Below are 5000 nucleotides of genomic sequence, written 5' to 3' on the forward strand. Positions count from 1 at the left end.
CATTTAATTAAAACCGTTTTTGTATAAAATATTTTAATAGAAAATCGTGTTTTAAGTTTTGGAAAAAAAGTGCATGTTACCAAAAAAAAGGAGCCTGTGGATGCGAAATTGTTTTTATATGCTCTACTTGTTGCCCATCACGAGAGAGGATATGGCACGAAATTTGGGACCTCTAGCCCCTCGGGAAGTATTTTTAATCATTTTTTGAAAATTACAGATTTTGGTCGGAAAAATGACAGAGTCCCCACTTTTCTCAGCCGTGCACCTGGTGATTGAAAATCGGTACCTGGTAACCTAAAATGAAAATTAAAATATGGTCCTAAATGCACCTGCCGGTGTTCCTGACATGCATGCCCGCTATGGGAGCACCCTACTACGAGCCCTCTAGCCGTGGGGGCCGGCCTGAGTGATTTATGGAAGGTTTAATGCACTTTTTTTTCACTACCCAGTGTTCCTGACATGCATGCCCGCTATAGGAGCACCCTACTACGGCCCTCTAGCCGTGGGCGCCCTCATACATCCGTGTACCTGGTGATTGAAAACGTGCACCTGGGAACCCGAAAATTAAAATACTCTCCTAAATGCACTTTTCGGTCATTCTCATATTAATGCCCACTCTGGCAACACCCTAGCACGGCCCTCTATCCGTGGGGGCCCTCCCTGAGTGCTTTATGGACACTTTTGTGACATTTCGGTGGATGAGGATTAGGATCTACCTCTGTGCCTGCACCTGGGTGATTGAAAACGTGCACCTGGGAACCCGAAAATTAAAATATGGTCCTAAATGCACCTGCCGGTGTTCCTGACATGCATGCCCGCTATGGGAGCACCCTACTACGGCCCTCTAGCCGTGGGGGCCGGCCTGAGTGATTTATGGAAGGTTTAATTTTTTTCACTACCCAGTGTTCCTGACATGCATGCCCGCTATAGGAGCACCCCTACTAGCCGTGGGCGGCCCTCTAGCCGTGGGCGCCCTCATACATCCGTGTACCTGGTGATTGAAAACGTGCACCTGGGAACCCGAAAATTAAAATACTCTCCTAAATGCACTTTTCGGTCATTCTCATATTAATGCCCACTCTGGCAACACCCTAGCACGGCCCTCTATCCGTGGGGGCCCTGGGGGCCCCCTGAGTGCTTTATGGACACTTTTGTGACATTTCGGTGGATGAGGATTAGGATCTACCTCTGTGTGCCTGGTGATTGAAAACGTGCACCTGGGAACCCGAAAATTAAAATATGGTCCTAAATGCACCTGCCGGTGTTCCTGACATGCATGCCCGCTATGGGAGCACCCTACTACGGCCCTCTAGCCGTGGGGGCCGGCCTGAGTGATTTATGGAAGGTTTAATTTTTTTCACTACCCAGTGTTCCTGACATGCATGCCCGCTATAGGAGCACCCTACTACGGCCCTCTAGCCGTGGGCGCCCTCATACATCCGTGTACCTGGTGATTGAAAACGTGCACCTGGGAACCCGAAAATTAAAATACTCTCCTAAATGCACTTTTCGGTCATTCTCATATTAATGCCCACTCTGGCAACACCCTAGCACGGCCCTCTATCCGTGGGGGCCCTCCCTGAGTGCTTTATGGACACTTTTGTGACATTTCGGTGGATGAGGATTAGGATCTACCTCTGTGTGCCTGGTGATTGAAAATTAAAAACGTGCACCTGGGAACCCGAAAATTTTAAAATATGGTTCCTAAATGCACCTGCCGGTGTTCCTGAAAACATGCATAGCACGGCCCTCTATCCGTGGGGGCCCGCTATGGGAGAAAAATTAAAATATGGTCCTAAATGCACCTGCCGGTGTTCCTGACATGCATGCCCGCTATGGGAGAAAATTAAAATATGGTCCTAAATGCACCTGCCGGTGTTCCTGACATGCATGCCCGCTATGGGAGCCTACCCTACTACGGCCCTCTAGCCGTGGGGGCCGGCCTGAGTGATTTATGGAAGGTTTAATTTTTTTCACTACCCAGTGTTCCTGACATTCATACATCCGTGTACCTGGTGATTGAAAACGTGCACCTGGGAACCTGAGTGATTTATGGAAGGTTTAATTTTTTTTCACTACCCAGTGTTCCTGACATGCATGCCCGCTAAAATAGGAGCACCCTACTACGGCCCTCTAGCCGTGGGCGCCCTCATACATCCGTGTACCTGGTGATTGAAAACGTGCACCTGGGAACCCGAAAATTAAAATACTCTCCTAAATGCACTTTTCGGTCATTCTCATATTAATGCCCACTCTGGCAACACCCTAGCACGGCCCTCTATCCGTGGGGGCCCTCCCTGAGTGCTTTATGGACACTTTTGTGACATTTCGGTGGATGAGGATTAGGATCTACCTCTGTGTGCCTGGTGATTGAAAACGTGCACCTGGGAACCCGAAAATTAAAATATGGTCCTAAATGCACCTGCCGGTGTTCCTGACATGCATGCCCGCTATGGGAGCACCCTACTACGGCCCTCTAGCCGTGGGGGCCGGCCTGAGTGATTTATGGAAGGTTTAATTTTTTTCACTACCCAGTGTTCCTGACATGCATGCCCGCTATAGGAGCACCCTACTACGGCCCTCTAGCCGTGGGCGCCCTCATACATCCGTGTACCTGGTGATTGAAAACGTGCACCTGGGAACCCGAAAATTAAAATACTCTCCTAAATGCACTTTTCGGTCATTCTCATATTAATGCCCACTCTGGCAACACCCTAGCAGCCCTCTATCCGTGGGGGCCCTGAGTCTATCCGGTGGATGAGGGGGATCCCTCTGTGTGCCTGGTGATTGAAAACGTGCACCTGGGCTTTATGGACACGGTGTTTTTGTGACATTTCGGTGGATGAGGATTAGGATCTACCTCTGCCCTCATACATGTGCCTGGTGATTGAAAACGTGCACCTGGGAACCCGAAAATAAAATAAAATATGGTCATTCTCATATTAAATGCACCTGCACGGTGTTCCCCTTTATGGACATGCGGTGGATGCTGTGTGCCTGGTGATTGAAAACGTACCTGGGAAGCCTAAATGCACCTGCCGGTGTTCCTGACATGCATGCCCGCTATGGGAGCACCCCTCTGGAAGGCCGTGGGGGCCGGCCTGAGTGATTTATGGAAGGTTTAATTAAAATTTTTTTCACTACCCAGTGTTCCTGACATGCATGCCCGCTATGGAAGGTTTAATTTTTTTCACTACCCAGTGTTCCTGACATGCATGTTCCTGCCCTCCATGCATGCCCGAAAATTAAAATACTCTCCTAAATGCACTTTTCGGTCATTCTCTACTAGCACGGCCCTCTATCCGTGGGGGAGCACCCTACTACGGCCCTCTAGCCGTGGGCGCCCTCATACATCCGTGTACCTGGTGATTGAAAACGTGCACCTGGGGCCCTCTGCAGCCGTGGGCGCGTGGGGGCCCTCCCTGAGTCATGGACATCCGATTGTACCTGGTGATTGAAAACGTGCACCTGGGAACCCGAAAATTAAAATACTCTCCTAAATGCACTTTTCGGTCATTCTCATATTAATGCCCACTCTGGCAACACCCTAGCACGGCCCTCTATCCTGGTGATTGAAAACGGGGGCCTCTCCTAAATGCCTCGGAGTGCTTTATGGACACTTTTTGTGACATTTCGGTGGATGAGGATTAGGATCTACCTCTGTGTGCCTGGTGATTGAAAACGTGCACCTGGGAACCCGAAAATTAAAATATGGTCCTAAATGCACCTGCCGGTGTTCCTGACATGCATGCCCGCTATGGGAGCACCCTACTACTACGTGGGGGCCCTCCCAGTTCCTCATGCATTTCAAGTAGTCACCTGGGCGCCCTCACAGGTACCTGGTGATTGAAAAAGGTGCAGGCCTCATTTGACTCTAACCAGTAAATATGACATTTTCAGGGGATGAGATGAAACAAAGAGGCAATAAATGATAAACTCTCTCTCATGGCAAGGCCTCATTTGACCTAACCAGTAAATATGACATTTTCAGGGGATGAGATGAAACAAAGAGGCAATAAATGATAAACTCTCTCTCATGGCATAAAGGTAGGGACATACAGGCATAAAGTACAAACACCACTTACCAGTTTATATGCCTCTATCTGGGCAGCAGAGGTCACAAAATGATGCAAGGCCTCATTTGACCTAACCAGTAAATATGACATTTTCAGGGGATGAGATGAAACAAAGAGGCAATAAATGATAAACTCTCTCTCATGGGGTGAAGGGACATACAGGCATAAAGTACAAACACCACTTACCAGTTTATATGCCTCTATCTGGGCAGCAGAGGTCACAAAATGATGCAAGGCCTCATTTGACCTAACCAGTAAATATGACATTTTCATGGGGATGAGATGAAACAAAGAGGCAATAAATGATAAACTCTCTCTCATGGGGTGAAGGGACATACAGGCATAAAGTACAAACACCACTTACCAGTTTATATGCCTCTATCTGGGCAGCAGAGGTCACAAAATGATGCAAGGCCTCATTTGACCTAACCAGTAAATATGACATTTTCAGGGGATGAGATGAAACAAAGATAAACTCTCTCTCATGGGGTGAAGGGACATACAGGCATAAAGTACAAACACCACTTGGGTTTATATGCCTCTATCTGGGCAGCAGAGGTCACAAAATGATGCAAGGCCTCATTTGACCTAACCAGTAAATATGACATTTTCAGGGGATGAGAGGCAATAAAAATGTCACAAAATAAACTCTCTCTCATGGGGTGAAGGGACATACAGGCATAAAGTACAAACACCACTTACCAGTTTATATGCCTCTATCTGGGCAGCAGAGGTCACAAAATGATGCAAGGCCTCATTTGACCTAACCAGTAAATATGACATTTTCAGGGGATGAGATGAAACAAAGAGGCATTAAAGGTTTTACTCTCTCTCGTGGGATGAAGGGACATACAGGCATAAAGTACAAACAGCCCTAACCAGTTTATATGCCTCTATCTGGCCTCAAGGCCTTATTTGACCTTT

The sequence above is a fragment of the Oncorhynchus gorbuscha genome, unplaced genomic scaffold, assembly GCF_021184085.1.
Source record: "Oncorhynchus gorbuscha isolate QuinsamMale2020 ecotype Even-year unplaced genomic scaffold, OgorEven_v1.0 Un_scaffold_2159, whole genome shotgun sequence".
NCBI classification, from domain to species: Eukaryota; Metazoa; Chordata; class Actinopteri; order Salmoniformes; family Salmonidae; genus Oncorhynchus; species Oncorhynchus gorbuscha.